Here is a 17,928-nt window from a genome sequence, read left to right as displayed (position 1 = left end):
CCAGCGCTGTGCCTTCTTAGGAAGCAAACTGAAGCTCACCGGAAACTGAGGGATAAGACATCAGCTTACCCGATCGGAAGCTCAAGTGATCTCCACAAAGATGCTTTCCACATAATCATTCCTGTCCGTAGCGGCAGAGATGGCGACTCGGCTCACACTGTCACCTGCAGCAGCCTGAGGTCTGCAGAGACCTGACCTTAGGCAAAACCAGATCTTAGCCTGAGGTCTGCAGAGACCTGACCTTAGACAAAACCAGATCTTGGCCTGAGGTCTGCAGAGACCTGACCTTAGACAAAACCAGATCTTGGCCTGAGATCTGCAGAGACCTGACCTTAGGCAAAACCAGATCCTGGCCATATCACAGAAATAACTTTAGAGCTAACCTGTTTGAAGCAGAGTTGGAGTTTATTTAGAAAGAAACAGAAGAAGCCGGGCAGTGGTGGTGGCGCACACCTTTGAGCCCAGTGCTTGGGAGGTAGAAGCAGGCAGATCTCTTGGGAGTTCAAGGTCAGCCTAGTCTACAGAGCACTTTCCAGGACTGCCAGGGCTACATAGAGAAATCCTGTCTCAAATAAATAAATAAACAAATAAATACGTAGATAAATAAATAAATAAAAAGGAAGTACTGCTTAAGTGTCTAAGCCATAGACTCCTCACCCTGATGGTTTTCATCACATCTCGAAGGGTTGCTAAGAAATGCTTTTTCCCCTCTTTTTGATAAGTAAGATTCGAAGGTGGCTCCAGAGGTTCCCTGAGTGGGATTACAGTGAGGTGAGATACAATCAGGAGTCACTAGGATTGCACAAGTAGCTGGGACATGCTCCTGTACTGTAACTGGGTTTTCTGATGAGAGTCATAATAAACTGTAGGTTTATAGGTAGGAGGTGGGGGAAAGCCTCAAGCAAATGGTAAGTGGGTAAGTGTGTTGGGATCTCTTTTGTGCATGTGTGTGTGCAATGTGAGTGCTGGTGTACATGGTGTATGGAGACTATAGGCTTACCTTAGATGTACCATCCAACAGTTTTTCTTTCTCCTATCCAGCTGCCCCCCCCACCCCCCACCCACCCCATCCACCCGCATTTAACAGCAACTCCCAGTATCCAACTGTGTTCTCCTCACAGCTTAGAAGTAAAAGCACATGCTGCCACACCCAACTTTTTTTTTTTTTTTTTTACATGGATTATGGGTCTCAAACTGAGGTCCTCTTGCTTGCAAGGCAAGCATTTTACCCACAGAGCCAGATTCTCTTGTGATGGAATTTTCCACGCTCAGCCAGTAAGTGGCTTTAATGGGCCCACATCCACAGTCTCCACTGTATTTCTGTCCTATCTCAGTTCTCACATAATGTAGACACCCTGCTGAAGCCAACCAGATTCTTTCCTTTGGCGTGGACTGAGAGAATGAGTGAATGCAGAGGCAGGTGTTGGTGAGAGCACAACTTACAGGAGTCAGTTCTCGCCTTCCACTGTATGGCTCCCACGGATCAAACTCGGAACAGCCATCTTGCTAGCACTCAAGGAATTTCTTATCTTTTTTCCCCCACAAACAGGGTTTTCTGTAAAGCCTGTCTGTCCTGGATCTCATTCTGTAGACCAGGCTGGCCCCCAAGTCATTTCTTCTTCCCCTATTCAGTTTATAAAAGCTCACTGTCTACTCTGCTCACTCAGGTGCTGTTCCCTGGACCTTTTCTGATTCACCCAGTTTGTAAACCAACCTTTGCTCAAATGAACCCTGAAATGCTAATGTGGCTGTGTTTATCTTTCAGTGGTTCAAATCTCGGCCCAGGACACTTGTATGTGGTCATTGCCGTGGAGGGGGAGCCTGGCGTTTTACTCTGCTCACTCTGTGGAATTTGCATAGCGTTGTTGATTTACCCACCGTCCCCTGGTTGGCAACTCATCTCAAAGGGCTCCTGTTCCACTGGCTGTCAGCTTTTTGCCCTCCACCTTTGGGGATGGCAGAAACCCTCCCCGACGTCCCTGGAGACAGAATTATGACTTATGAGCACCACACTGTCACTTTGTGTGCAGCTACTATGCTGGGCTATACCAACCAAAGAACTGTGTAAAGCTCACACAGGAGCGGCAGAGCCTCCAACAATGATCAGGGAGCCCAGTCACTGTCCCACACTGACACTCAGCAGCCAGGGCATGGGCAGGAAAAGGCCCTGCTTAGGAACACCCATCTACCTGGCTTTTTCTCAGGGCAGAAAGCTGCCTCTTCCTCCCCTCCCCAAACCTGCCTCCTGGTGGTGTCAGCACTGCCTCCTATTTCTCAGAATCCAGGCTCTAAAAGCCTTCTGAACTTACTTTTCTGTACCAGGAAGTTCAAAGGTCTGTATTGAAGTTGACCACAGAGTGGAACTGCCCTGAGGGCAGTAATATAGGAAGCCCTGCTGCCACCTGGCCTGGCGGGAGGGGAAGGTGGCAGGATATTCCCAGAAATCTCACAGAAGGGCTGAGGAGGTAGCATGATGCTAGGCATGGGGACCTGATTCAGACACACTCCCCACACACAGCAGGGTAGGGATTGCAATCCAGTGCTGGAGAGCAGAGACGATGGTGTCCTCGTATTCTTTGGGGCTCTGGCCAGCCACCTCCACTTACTCAGTGGGCAAATGAGAGACCTTGTCTCAGAAAACAAGGTGAAGTGGGCTCACGAGGACACTTGGGGCTGACTCCTGGCTTCTGTATATGCACTTGCACACACATGACCACACATACATATTTTTTCACAGTAATATGAAAAAGCACAGCCTCCCTGTTTTTTGTGTTTTTCCTAAGCTTCGGGCCTCTGTTTCTTACTAGCTAGCTCTATCAAAATACATGAAAAACATTCAAACCCAGTGCATCTGAAAATGCTGTCATCCTTATTTCCTGTCTCTGGAGATGGCCTTATTACCTATTCAGTTCCCAAGGATACGGTGAGTATCCTTCATGCATTCTCCCTGCCTCCCTCACTTCTGTCCTGTACCAGTTTTACTATATAATAGAGTTCTACCTGATCTCTCTCTCTCTCTTAGTTTCATATCTCCCCAACCCCATCTTACTGATGTCAGCTTGTTCCTGATTTTTTTGTGTGTATACACACACACACACACACACCATATAGCACAGGCCTGCCTATTGTCACATCATATAGCACAGGCAAGTGGGCACCACCCAGAGACTGGCCTGCTACCACGAAACACGTGGAAGTAGGAAGACATCCAGAGACCCACCCAATGCAATGTCACACAGGCAGGCATAGACATCTAGAGTCCAGTTGTGGGGAAGGCAGAGGAGGTCACTCAGAAGCCTACTGGTCATGTGGCCAGCTTCCAGCAGGAGCCTCTAGGATGTGAAAGTATGTGGTGGACAGACAGGAGGGGAAAGAGAAGCAGAACAGTCTGAGCATTATGAAGGGAGATGGAAGGAGATGCTAGGGTGGAGATGAGTAGCCTGCTGTGAACAGCAAGGCCTGCCACATGGTGAAGTTCCACCGTGTGTGTGTGTGTGTGTGTGTGTGTGTGTGTGTGTGTGTGTGTGTGTGTCTGTCTGTCTGTCTGTCTGTCTGTCTGTCTGTGTTTTGGGTAAGCCAGCCCAGAGTGCAGGAGAGCTGCCTGTGCCCCCTGCTGGCAGCGGCTACATTGGGTGAGCTAGCCAGAGCAGTGCTGGAGAGGGCAGGTGAGGGAGAGCTGGCAGGCTAACCAACTCAGCTACCACCCAGGCCCAGATCCAAGGCTTTGACTTGGCCCCACCCCAAAATCTATCTCATCTAAGGGTCCAAAGCTGAAGGATCTCCATGACACAGGACAACAACAGGATGACCAAGAGGAGTGCCAGTGAGGATCCAACATGATGGTGTAGCAGAAGCCAGAGGTCTTGAACCAGATTGGCGACTCACTGCAAGCAAAGATGTGTGGACAAAGAGTGTACTGTGGACCCACTGGGACACACCACAGCTTTCACAGAGAGATGTTTTCTATGCTTTGTTTTGTTTATTTTGTCTTATTTTTTATTTTGGCTGATGGGCGGCAGGGGGAATTGCAAAGGCAGAGGGCAGATACAAAGGGATGGGGAGATGGGTGGGACTGGGGTACATGATGTGAAACTCACAAAGAATCCATAAAAAGTTAAAAAAAAATTTGTATGTGTGTATGTGCACACGCACGTGTGTACCCACACACACCTGTCTACTGGTACCTGCAGAGGCCAGAAGAGGGTGTCAGATTCCCCTACCACACAACATGGCTGGTAAAAACCAACCTTGGGCCCTCTGCAAAAAACAGCAAAGACTCTTAGCCGTGAAGCCATCACCCCAGCCACCTGATGCTTTTGAACCCTTTGTCTTTTTTTTTTTTTTTTTTTTTTTTTTAATAACACAAATGTTACAATGTCTCATTTTTCTCTGAGGTACCTTTCTCACTGGTGAGGACACTGGATCTGCTCACACTGACTTCCAAGGGCAAAGGCCAGCTGTGCACATGTGCTCTTCACTCAGTAACCAGCAAACCCTACAAACCATGGCAATGTCCCCCAGAGTACCAGTACCTAAATGATTGTCCTCATGTGTTTGGTGCAAGAAAGTGCCTATAGGGGTTGGGAAGAGTCCAGCAGGGCGGAGGCAAGCCTTGGGGCAAAGGTTCTGGGATATAGAGCTTGGCTTGTATTCTTGAGCAGAGTCGGGATGCTCAGGATGCAGAGCCATCCAGACCTTACCTCAGCACTGTCCTTTCCAGGAAGAATGATCGCCGGCTAGCTTCCACTCTCCCTGGACTAGGGCGTGAACCCCCCCTAACGTTCCAAATTTTGCTTGTGTGTAGAATGGCTGAGTCAGCAACTGCAGGCATCTTGAATAACAGAGGCAACCAGGCCCAAGGGCAAAGAGAAAGTGAATTGCTGAGCCTCAGAGGGGAATGGCTTCAGGCTAATCCTTCACGTAGCTGATGGCTACAACAAGGAGAAATCTGATACAGCGTGTTCTGCCGCCTACTTAGTCCTGTGGATCACAAAGACTGTGAGGTAATGGCTGGCTTTTCCGGCTCCAGAACTCGATAGGCTAGGGGTCAGAGGATGAGCTGTTGTATTCCCCCACAGGAACCGGTCTCAGGGCAGCTTTGATATGCTTCATCTTCCTTCTCTTCCACCCGTTCCAAGTGTCCCCACCCTTGGCCAGCACTCAGCAGATCTGGGTTGTTGCCTGTTGGTGACTCAGGTTTTCATCCCCGGGGATATGAATCATGAATTGTTGCTTGCTTGCCATCAATGTCCACTTGCAATTAGCACTGGACATGCAGGTGCTGAGATATGCCCCCAGGGCACCACCACCCCAGTTCAGCACCAGCTCTGCTGGTCTTGGTTGGTGGTCCAACTATCACCCCTCATTGTAGCCAGCATCAGCTCCTCATCTATATAGCAAATGCCTGAAGTAACTGTGAAAAGAACAGCTAGGCTGCGATTCACAGTGTTGTGCACTGGGGACCAAATCTTTACCACAGAGCCCATGGAGACTCAGTCTTATCACACAGGCCTGTGGGAGATACTTTAGACCCAAGTGACAGTGTAGCACAGACAACACGGTAACTCTCCTGAGACAAAGTCTCATGTTTCCTAGGCTGGCCCACAACATGCTGTATGGCTAAAGATAACCTTAAACTTCTAGTCCCACTGTCTCCACTGCTGAGTTCTCAGATTACAGGCGTGTGCCACTATAACCAGTTTGTGCTGTCCCAGGAATTGAACCCAAGGCTTCACGAAGGTTAAGATGGAGCTACATCCCTCAACCCTTAAGTGACTGGTGGACAGTCCTAGATCCTAGCATAACAGAACCCTCACTGCACCTCTTGGAAGACATGCACTCTATACTCCACACCGGGAGCTAGAATTTCTAACTCACCTGATTCCTGACACTACCTGGGTCGTTGCCTATTGGTGACTCAGGTTTTCATCCCCGGGGAGATGAATCATGAATTATTGCTTGCTTGCCGTCAATGCCCATTTGCAATTAGCACTGGACATGCAGGTGCTGAGATATGCCCCCAGGGCACCACCACCTGGCATGTGGACAGAAAACACAGTCGATGAGTGAGTCACCAACTTATGATGAGTCCAGCCAACTGCTGCCTGTTGGGTGACAGATGTACCTAGCAGGTGTACCATACCATTATTCAGCCATCTTATTACCTGGTAGGTTTGGCTACATATCTCTCCTCTCCAGAATCCATCATTTTCTTAATATGAGGGGTGGTGGTCAAGACAGGGTCTCTCTGTGTAGCCCTGGCTGTCCTTGAACTTGCTTCGTAGACCAGGCTGGCCTTGAACTCAGAGATTCTCCTGCCTCTTGCCTCTTCAGTGCTGAGATCAAAGTCGTGTGGCACCACCCCCAGTATTTTTCTTAATCTTTAAAAAATGAGTTTATTGGGAGCCGGGTGTGATGGCGCACACCTTTAATCCCAGCACTCAGGAGGCAGAGGCAGGAAGGATCTCTGTGAGTTCAAAGCCAGCCTGGTCTACAAAGTGAGTCCAGGACAGCCAAGGCTACGTAGAGAAACCCTGCCTCAAAAATCCAAAAATAACAACAAAAAATAATTTATTATTTGGGGGCAGGGTTGCACACCTGCCTTGGCACACCTGTGGGGACCAGAAGACAACTTAGCAGATCCAGCTCTTTCCTGTCACCTTGATGTGTAGCACAGTGACCGGACAAGAGCCTTTAACAGATGAGACATCTCAGTGTCCAGAATCCCATCATTTTACTCTGATTCTATGACAATACTCTCTATTGTTGCTCTTGCCCTACAGAGAACAGTAAAGAAGCTGCTCTGGGATGTCCCCCTCCCTATGCCTTTCCTATTGCCTCTGTAAAGTGTGCCTTCTTAGGGAATACAACCAGATGGTTAGTTCTATGCCCCAGGTATCCAATCAAGTCTAATACCCCCAGCCCTGCTTTTTTTTTTTCCTCTTCAATGACTACTGTTATGGTTCTGACACCTCTGTCTAGTTGGCTCTATGTCCACACTTGGAAGAACTACTCAGCAGATGGTTAGGGCTGAGCCTAGCGCTTGCCTGGTGTGCATGGCCATTGGGTCACTACCCAACCCAAAGACCAGAACTGGGTGTTCTTACCAGGATACGAAACTAACTCGGAGAATGTGCTTCTTGGAGTGGTTTGCTCATCCCTGTTCATGGCTGTCTTATTCACAATAGCTAGAAAACTGAATCAACCTAGACGTCCATCAACAGATAAATGGTTAAGAAAAATGTGGTACATATACACTGTGGAATATTACTCAGCTGTAAAGAAAAATGAAGTTATAAATTTGCAGATGCATGGGTAGAACTGGAAAAACTATACCGAGTGAGGAAGACAAATGTCACACATCCTCCCTCACTGCACATCCTATCTTCAGATCTTGTGTGTGTTTAATTTGGAACATAACTGACAATCAAGAAACTAGAAAGGGCCAATGGCAGAGGGATATACTAACAGAGGGAGGCAGACTATACAAAACTCTGTGAGTGAAGAGGCTTAAGTGTGGAGAGGAAGGAGGAATTTGGGTAGGAGGGCTAACCCAGTGGGTATAGGAAAAATCCATACTGCCATCTGCCATCTCACAACCCAATTAAAAAGATAATTGGATAGTAGAATATATTTTATATTAAAGAAGAGGGGGGAATACTAGGGGTTAAAAGTCTAAATCCAGCTAGGGTCTAGGGGAGGGAGAAGTGGGTAGACTGACTTACCTAGCTTATGGCAACCCACTAGTTAGTAAGCTAGTTTAAAAACAATTCAAATAAGAGAGCCTCTATGGGTGGACAATGCTGCTCCCAGGTGGCATCAATAAGTAAACAAAAATGACAGTGGGAGAGGTGGAACACTTCCTTTTCAGTTATTGGTCAAGGAGGCCCCAGAAGCATATATATTGTCACTGCCCTGGTTGCCCACCATAACTACTTGGTAAGACCCCATGCTCAAATACCATACAGTTTGGCTTCAGGAGGTAGAAAAATTAATCTCACACTGATCAGGAAACTTCTTCGCTGCTGGCTAGCTTTCCCATTGCCAGAGGGTGCTATGCAGGCTGCTGAGGAAGAAAAGATAGCAGTGGTTTCATCCAGAAGTAGGGCCTGCACTCCACGGGACCGAGCTGCCAGGCCCTGCGCGCCGCGGGACCCAGCTGCCAGGCATGATGTGCAACAGTGACACAACTGATATGGCGTGGTAACTTGCTTTCTGATTGGGTTTGAAGCCTGCTCAACAGAAGGGAATTTTATCCCTGGTACTGTAATTGTGGTCAAAAGCCCATGGCTGGGGGATTCATAGACCCTAGGATAGGACCTTTCATTGTTTATGCTAATGTTAATGCTTTTTGTTGTTAATGCTAAATGGTCACACTGCTAAGTTGCCTTCTAAATATTTGTATTTATATTCATGGGCCTGGGCTTGGCCAGAGAAACCTCTTTATGCAGTGGATAGTAATATGCAGAGATGCAGGACTAAAAAAGGTGCTGAGAAGAGATTAAGTGCTCAGCCCTAAATGTGACATCTTCATCAACTCCGGTGCAAGGCTCAGGGACCACCACAGAAGAGGAGGTAGAAACAATGTCAGAGCTGGAAGATGAGGAAGGGCGCTGCAAAATCCTGGCTCCTGGACACGATGTGGCTAGCGAACTCATGGGCTGTGGTTACCTGCACCAGACCTAGGGGAGAGCAAGTCACCCCAAATTCCTAGTAGATGGAGGAGATGCTCTCCAGGCCCTGTGGGTTACTGAAGGGCTGTTGGGAGTTGATAGTGTCAGAAGGAGGGAGGATCGGTTTCCTTTGAGAGTATGGCTGCTGGTAGGTTTTCCATGCTGCAGGGTATGGCTCCACACCCATGAGCATATGGACGGTGCTAACTGGATTTAACGACCTGTTAAAAATAAGCCATAAAGCCTGTCTATAGTGGTGTATGCCTTTTGATTTCAGCAGTCAGGAAGCAGAGGCAAATGAATCTCTGAGTTTGAGGCTAGCCTGATCTACAGAGAGAGAATTCCTGGACAGCTGGGGCTACGCAGAGAAAGCCTGTCTCGAATCCTAACCCCCAATAACATTATTACCAGATAATGTTTTTACTATTATTTATAGGAAGTGTCCTATGGGGTGTGTACATGCAGTTCTGCCTCTCTCTCTCTCTCTCTCTCTCTCTCTCTCTCTCTCTCTCTGGTGGTGAAACCTGTAGCTGTGGCTGGCCTAGGTAAATTAGGCTGGCCTTGAACTTGTGGTGATCCTCCTGCCTCAGCCTCCTGAGTGCTGGCATAGAAAGCATACCCACTCTACATGGCGTCTTTCTGTGTCTGTAGCCGTTGGTGAAGGAGGCATTTTAAAGTTATATAAGCCTCAAACATCTAAAAACACTAGAAAAATGTCTTCAAGTCTTCTTACCAAATATAGATGAACATTCCAGTCTAGTTTTTAAGAGGTGTTTTGTGATCAGATGGCTTAAGGGTTTCACAGGAAATTGCAAATTCAGCTGAAAGCCCTATCTACGTGCTCAAACTTGTTTAACATTTGGTAGGAGAGACAGAAACAGACAAAACAGTTCACGAGCCGCTTGTTAAATTTGTTGCATGTGAATTCTTATTCCTCTTAACTCGTTTCTGAGACCCAAAATAAGGTTACTTCTAAGTAGAAGCAGTTACCACACTGTACCTGCCTTGCATCTGAGGAGCAATCATGGGGTTTTAGAACGGGAAAGCTGCCCCTTGTTGTATGCGTCTGTGTGGTGGGGTTCCTCAGAGGAGAAGCAGGACTGCCTTCGGGCTTCCCGTTGTTTATTTTGTGGCTTCCCGTTGTTTATTTTGTACATATATATGCATGTGTGTGCCATGGTGCACTTGTGAAGGTCAGCACACAACTTGTGAGAGAGAATATGTGCTTTCCTTCCACTGTGTGGCCCAGGAAATCGAACTCAGGTCGTCGGGCTTGCCAGCATGCACCTTTACCTGCTGAGCCATCTCATGGGCCCTTCTTACTGAAATGAGAAAAGACCAAAATAAATCATTAAGAAGGACAAGTCATGGGGCTGGAGAGATGGCTCAGCGGTTAAGAGCACCGTCTGCTCTTCCAGGGGTCCTGAGTTTGGTTCCCAGCAGCCACATGGTGGCTCATAACCATCTGTCATGAGATCTGGTTCCCTCTTCTGGTGTGCAGGTGTACATGCAGGCAGAACACGGTATATGTAATAAATAAATCTTAAAAAAAAGAAAAAAAAAAAGAAGGACAAGTCAGGCCAGGCACGATGGCACATGGCATTAATCCCCAGCACTCGGGAAGCAAAGGCAGGCAAATCTCTGAGTTCAAGGCTACCGTGAGTTCCATTACATCAGGGCTACATAGTAAGACCTTGCCTCAAAATGAATGAATGAATGAATGAGAAGAGAAGTGGGGAGGAAAAGAAGGGACTAGCCTGGGCGTGGCTAGAGAGATGGCTCCACTGTTAGGCACGCTTGCTACTCTTTCAAAGGCCTGTTTTTTTTTTTTTTAAAGATTTATTTATTTATTATTATGTATACAGTGCTCTGCTTGCATGTACTCCTGCAAGCCAGAAGAGGGCGCCATATCACATTACAGATGGTTATGAGCCACCATGTGGTTGCTGGGAACTGAACTCAGGACCTTTGGAAGAGCAGGCGGCACTCTTAACCACTGAGCCATCTCTCCAGCCTGGTTTAGTTCCCAACACCCACGTGGCTCACAACTGCTGCCTCCAGCTCCAGGGGATCCAGTGCCTTCTTCCGGCTTCCAGGAACACCGAATGTACATAGTACACATATACATTAAACACAGAGGGAGGGGCAGGGGAGAGAAAGAGACAAGCCTGTGAATCCCCACCACACAATTTTCATTTTTCTACTTTGGTTTCATTCTGTATTCCAAAGAAGATTATTTATAAACCACTGTCTGTTCTATGAGCTAAACAGACTTTTTAGATGGATGGTCTCCAAGGTCCTTGCATTCCTCTGAAAAAAAGCCATTCCCTAGCCCCCTAAACATTGTTATGCTGGAGAAGAAAAGGAGCTAGGAAGATAGAAAGTACAACCACCCATTCTAAACTAACAAGTGTATTCTATTTTTTCATTCTCTCTATCAATAATATCTATGTCTGTGTATAGAAAAATGCTAAACATATAATTGCTTCATAATTTAAAAGGCTACCACTTTCCCAGTGACCGTGGTTTTGCAGGACTCGGCAGTAGGGATGAGGTTCATTAAGCATCTCCAAAGTCCTGACTGTCCTCTTGAAGGAGAATAAAGAGTAAAAACAAAACTATAATATCAGCAATAATTTCAACACAAAGCAGTAGCCTGCACTGTCGCTAAAGATATTCGGGGAGCCGGGTACTATGGTGCACGCCTGCAATCCCAACACTCGGGAGCCAGAGGCAGGTGGATCTCTGTTAGTTCGAGGCCAGCCTGGTCTACAAAGTGAGTCCAGGACAGCCAAGGCTACACAGAGGAACCCAGTCTCAAAAAACTAAAAAAGGCATTCTAGGATAGTGTCTGTTGGTGTCAGGACTTTAAATTTAAAAATCTGTCTGTGTAAAAAAAAAAAAAAAAAAAAATCTGTCTGTGTATGCCCATGTACCACAGCATGCATGTGTAGGTCAGGGAATAAATTATGGATTGATTCTCTCCTTCTACCTTTATGTGAGTTGTGGGACTGAATTCAAGTGGTCAGGCTTGCTTGGCAAGTGCTCTATCAGCTGACTCATCTCATGGTCCCATAAAGAGGATTTTTTTTTTTTTTTTTTTTGGTCTCCTAAAGTCATTGTGCACTTTTCTTTCTATCCAATAATGACATTCATTGTTTGGTGAGAGCAGACACTGTCTACAAAGAATAATTTAAAGGAAAGAGGGTCTGAGTGGATTTTTGTATTCACACCTGCCAAAAGAATCTCAAATCGCAGCACTTTGGATCAGTATGAACCAAGCCTTTGAGAGAAAACATGGTTTTGTTTATAAATCAAAGAAGGCTTGGTTACAAAGCTTAAATCATATTGGACGATCAAGTTTGAGGCTTTAGGAAAATTTACCAGAGAGTAAGGACAATGAAGCACTCACAGATGGCTCCCCTGCCGCCCTCAGGCAGGAAAACCAAAGAAACATACCTTCAGTTGGGAGGCAGAAATCAAAAAGAGGAGAGTAAAGAGAGATGAAGCACATAAGAGGGCCCCGTCCCCACGGCCTGGCTGGTCAAACCTGCAGTAACAGGGCCGGTGATGGTTTGGCAATCAGAGCAGAAGTGTATAGCCTGGTCTCTACACAAACTGTATAGCATGCTACTGAGGTCAGCCTCAAAGGGTTAGGAATGGTATTTGGTGGATCTTATACTCAGAGAGCCAGAGTGAGCGTCTGGGTGACCCAGTGGACTAAACCTGTGAGAACCTGGAACAGCCTCGGGGGGTGGGACAGAGCAGATGTACACACCAGATGTGTTAAGTGGGGACAGATACAGAGATCTTGCAGAAGAAGAACTGGAGTTCTTTTTTCTCGGGGGGAGGGGGTGGTTTCGAGACAGGGTTTCTCTGTGTAGCCTTGGCTGTCCTGTCTTTGTAGACTAGGCTGGCCTCGAACTCACAGCAATCTGCCTGCCTCTGCCTCCCAAGTGCTGTGATTAAAGGCATGTGCCACCAGGCCTGGCAGAACTTGGATTCTTGTTTGTTTATTTGTTTTTTGAGACATGGTTTCTCTGTGTAGCTTTGACTGTCCTGGACTTGCTTTGTAGACCAGGCTGGCCTCGAACTCACAGTGATCTGCCTGCCTCTGCCTCCCAAGTGCTGGGATCAAAGGTGTGTGCCTTCACGCCCGGCAGAACTTGGATTCTTTTTTTTTTTTTTTTTAATAATTTTATTTAATTTTAATTTATGTGCATTGGTTTCAGATCTTGGAGTCACAGACAGTTGTGAGCTGCCATGTGGGTGCTGGGAATTGAACCCGGGTCCTTTGGAAAAGCAGGCAGTGCTCTTAACCACTGAGCCATCTCTCCAGCCCCAGAACTTGGATTCTTAATAGTTGAAAGAGCCGACTCTTTGCAGAGAAAGTCATGAAGTGTCAGAGAAATTCAGAAAATAGCTTGGGCCACAAATACAGAGGCTCAATGGAGGCTGGACGGAGGCAGAATGCTGGTGCAAGGTGTGAGGAGCATCCTTCATTGTTGATACTGAAGTGGAAGGCAGCGTGGGAGATCTGACCATTGAAGAAAGAGTGCCCTGCAGCCTGAATTTGGACCCCAGCACCCACATAAAAATCCAATCAGGGCCAGTGTGGGCCTGTAATTCTGTCACAGGGAGGTAAGGGGGGTGGAGGGAAAGGACTTCAGGAGTTTGCTCGCCAGCTAGTCTAGTGCAGTGATTGAGTTTCAGTTACGGCAAGAGACACTACCTCAAAATAGTAAGGTAGACAGCAAGTGATGAGGACACCAATGTCCACCTCTGGCCTTCACATACATGCACAGGTGGGCGTGCCTGCACACACACACACACACATAGGGAAAGGCAGCTACTCACCCCTGTTGCTGTAAAGTGAGGACCACATTCGCCAGGGACAGCCTCTGAAGGAATGTTACATAAATGGAGCAAGAAACAAACCTGGCACCATGTGGTAAGCATCCAGTATTCATCTGCCTGGGGTCCTCTGGAAGCCGTATGGACCCTAACCCCTTCCACAGAGGCCTTTCTGGTCCATAGTTGAAGTTCCCAAGGGCTGATGGCAGCCGGAGAAGGAGAGTGAGCCACCAAAGAGGCGGTATGAGAATTTATCTTGAGACCAAGGCCTCCTCAGTGAGCCTGCAGGGCTTGTGAGAAGAGACTCCAAGCATTCCACACAGAGGACTGCTGGGAAGTGGTCTAGATCAAATGTCTTTGTGGGGCTCACACAATGTATTAGGAGAAATGCAATTTGAGATGATGCTTGGAATTTCTAAGCCAAGATTTGTTTTCTTTCCGAAAATAATTGCTGCTCAATGTCGGTTGGCCCATTAGAATGTCATGCACTGCTTAAGGGAACGGCTGGTCTAACCCAGAACAAAACAGGAGATTGAAGGTTTGAGCAGTTGTGTGTGTGTGTGTGTGTGTGTGTGTGTGTTCTCTGGGTGTATTTATTCCGTGTGTCTGTGTATGTGCCCTGGGATTTCTTGTTTCAGATGCTATCTCACCACCATGGTCATTCAACAGGTTGGCTCTAAGTGAAGCTCATGACTATGTGGGGCTAGATGTGTGCACCTTGACATGGCTGTGTATGTTTAAACCCAGTCTCAGCACGTGTGCCTGAAAGGGTACACACACCTCAGGTTTGAAGTTTATGGCTACAATGACTCAAATACAAAGACATTTAGCTTGGTTTGTATGCCAGTGAAAACAGAAAGCGCTAAAACATTCCGCGCTGCCTCTTTAAGGGAATGTAGACGCCTCTAGTTTAGACCTTTCTTTTGGGAAAAAGCAACTGGGATTCATATTTAGTTAAGTTAGAATCTATCTTTAGGCAGTCCTCAGGCATTCTTTCCCTTTTCACCTCAGGTTGAGTGTAGGTGGCAGGTGGCAGGTGACCACCACACCACCTAGTTCTGCACCTCTGTTAAGATCCCCCCCCCGCCCCCCCCGGGCTGGAGAGACGGCTCAGCAGTTAAGAGCACTGCCTGCTCTTCCAAAGGACCTGGGTTCAATTCCTAGCACCCACATGGCAGCTCACAACTGTCTGTAACTCCAAGATCTGACACCCTCACACCAACGCACATAAATTAAAATTAAATAAAAAAATATTTTTTTTAAAGTTTTTTTTCTCTACTATGGTTAGCATTTGCTGCTGGGACTGCTATCTCTTGACGGAGATGCTCCCCCGAATTTGCCTTGGTCTCTGGCTTGGCATATGGGCCCTCCCAGACTCAGTCCAATCCTTTGGGATCCACAGGTCTGCACAGCACTTGTGGACCCCACCCAAAGGCACCAAACTTATTGTACCCAGCCTAGCAGGTTGACTGCTATTCTAAAGAGAAACTATGTTCTTCACTCTTCTCATCGGACTATTGAAACGATGGGCCCCAATAAACTGGAATTCCTCCAGAGCCTCATACTGTGAGAAGAGAAAGTAAGAAAGTCTAAAGCCTGGGCCAGTCAGAGGGGGGAAAAATACAGGACAGAGATTTGCAATTTGTCAGACTGCCTTACAGGGAGGGGGCCTGATGGGACAGTGGTAGGCAGGACCACAGCTTGCGTGGTCCCCTTCATCCCTCCCCCCAGATTGCTTAGCGTGGCCCCTACTCAGCCTTCTTTCAGGACCCTAAAACAAACGTGAGGGGGGTCACTAGATCTCTTTGTTCCTCTTCTCAATGTGACCCCATTGAATAAAAAAAATCTCTTCGCCCTTTTTTCATTATTAATTTGGCTGCTTTAATCAGTTTATTGGGTATTAAAGCCTGGCTTGTTGAGGTGCAGGCTGGGACCTGAAATCCAGCAACATCGTCGGTCTTAAGTCAGGATTCTTTCTTTCTTCTTCTTCTTCTTCTTCTTCTTTCTTCTTCTTCTTCTTCTTTTCTTCTTCTTCTTCTTCTTCTTTTCTTCTCCTTCTTCTTCTTCTTCTTCTTCTTCTTCTTTTTTTAAAGTCAGGATTCTTAGGATCTTTGAAAGCTCACAACTCCCAGCCACACAGCTCTCTGCTCACCCACCCCCCTCCAGCCCTGCTGTTCTGTTTGAAACCCTCCTTTGGTGTGTGGTGTTTTTCCAAGTCCCCGGACAGAAAGAATGCCTGAGCTGCCTCTCTCCTTTCACCCAGCTGGAGAATTCCACCCTCCTGGCCTTCTCCCTAGGCTCCTCCTCCCTAACCAGGAAGGGTTTTTATTGCCTTTTTGTGTGACAGGAAATTGCCATGACCTCATGTCTTATGGTTTATATTAAAAATTATACTATACCACGTCTCAGATCTTGATATTTGAGGATATTTTGTAAGTTTGAAACAGAACAAGCTGGCCGTTCTTATCAGCAAGCAGGCCCCGAGTCTGTTTGCGCGGCGGGTCATTCCTACCCTCCCCCTTTCCAGCTCTGGAGCTTGCCGCTTGCTGGTCACGTGGTCTGCAAAAGCCTAGCGGGGTTCAGCCCTCTGAGAACAGTGTGAGTGGCGCGGGAGAAGTCTGGGTATTTCCTGAGCTGGAGCGGTGTGTTGTGGGTACTGCTGTGCTCCACTGTGGATCCAGCTTCGTTTTAGGATCTTCTCCCTGCCTCGCAAGTTTTGGTGTTGTGACCAGTTTCTGAGAGAACGTCAGCATTCAGTCTGCTTTTTCACTGCCTCCATTTCCTGTGTATCTAATTATCTGTTCGTTATTGAACCCCTCTGTAAGGTTTTCGTTGTTCCTTTGTGTTTCTATTGTTGTTTGGTTGGTTTGTTTTGTTTTGTTTTTCGAGACAGGGTTTCTCTCTGTAGCCTTGGCTGTCCTGGACTCACTTTGTAGACCAGGCTGGCCTTGAGCTCACTGCTCGCTGTTGCTGTTTTGAGACAGTCTCCTGTATCCCAGGCTGGCCTCGGGCTCTCACTAAGTAGCAGAGGGCATCTTTGAGCTCCTGATTTCCTCCACGTCCTGAGTGTGTGCATCGCCATGCTTGCTTGATACGGTGCTGGGGACTGAACCCAGGGTTTTGTGCATGCCAGGATACCTGAGCTGCTGTTTCTTTTTCCTCTCCTCCTGCTCCTCTTCTTTGGTCTTTCAAGACAGGGTTTCTCTGTGTAGTCCTGGCTGTCTTGGAACTCACTCTGTAGACCAGGGTGGCCTCAAACTCAGAGATCTGCCTGTGTCTGCCTCCTGAGTGCTGGAGTAAAGGTGTGCGCCATCAGCAACCTGTTCACTGGAGGTTCTTGGAGTGTTTTCTTGGTTAGAATCTAATAGAGAGACCTGGCTTTGAAGACTTTTACTTATGAAATGAGGTTAAAGAGGAAAAGAGTAATACTTTGCATTCTTGTTGTAAAAATCCTAAACCTTTTGAAGGCAGTGATGTTTACACTAGGGGGAAGTCATGAACAAGAAACAGAAAATAAAAAATGCACATGAACGCCGAGTGGGGTGGCTCACGCCCTTAATCCCAGCACTTGGGAGGCAGAGGCAGGTGGATCGCTATGAGTTTGAGACCAGCCTGCTCTACAGAGTGAGTTCCCATGACAGCCAGAGCTATACAGAGAAACCCTGTCTCGAAAACAAAAACAAAACAAATAAACCAACAAAAAGCACATCAACATATTTCAAAACCTCTCATTACCAAAGCCCCCAAGGGTACTGTGTCCATCATATTGCTCCATGAGCAGCCATTTGCTGGCCTATCTGCTCATGAGCAGAGTCCTCAGCTGTTACACTCATGTGACTATTTTGGTCCTGTACAGCTATTGTCACATCCCAAGTAAACAGTTTTTTTTTTTTTTTTTTTTTTTTTTTTTAAGTAAACAGTTTTTAACCTCTATCGTAACTGGACATTTTTGTGAGACAGGGTTCTCTGTGTAGCCTTGGCTGTCCTGGACTCACTTTGTAGACCAGGCTGGCCTTGAACTCACAGCGATCTGCCTGCCTCTGCCTCCCAAGTACTGGGATTAAAGGAGTGCAGCACCATGCCCAGCTCTAACTGGACATTTTTATCGGAGCAATATACATTAGATGGTCAAGTAATGCCATCTCAATAACATTTGCAGACAGGTTTTAAAGTTACTTTCATAATAGTATATTCTTTGAATATCTTCATTTGTATGTAACCTAGATCCCTTCATTTAGGTTAATTTTTTACATCATTGTTATTATTGTTGTTGTTGTTGTTATTATTATTATTATTATTATTATTATTATTATTTTGGTCTTTTGAGATAGGGTTTCTCTACATAACCAAGTCCAACCTGGGATTTGTGAGCCCCCAAATTCAGTCTCTCTCTCTCTCTCTC

General features: G+C 46.8%; 1 long non-coding RNA gene across 1 annotated transcript in view; it reads right to left on the bottom strand.

Moving 5' to 3' along the window:
- Positions 1-263: 263 nt before the first annotated feature.
- Positions 264-17,928, bottom strand: part of LOC127184256 (uncharacterized) — a 24,082-nt gene continuing 6,417 nt past the window's right edge. The window contains exon 3 of the long non-coding RNA XR_007830104.1: positions 264-331. This is a non-coding gene — a long non-coding RNA (uncharacterized LOC127184256). The remainder of the gene's footprint in view (positions 332-17,928) is intronic.

This window comes from Acomys russatus, chromosome 32 (assembly GCF_903995435.1).
Source record: "Acomys russatus chromosome 32, mAcoRus1.1, whole genome shotgun sequence".
NCBI classification, from domain to species: Eukaryota; Metazoa; Chordata; class Mammalia; order Rodentia; family Muridae; genus Acomys; species Acomys russatus.
This window is presented reverse-complemented; position numbering and strand designations above follow the sequence as displayed.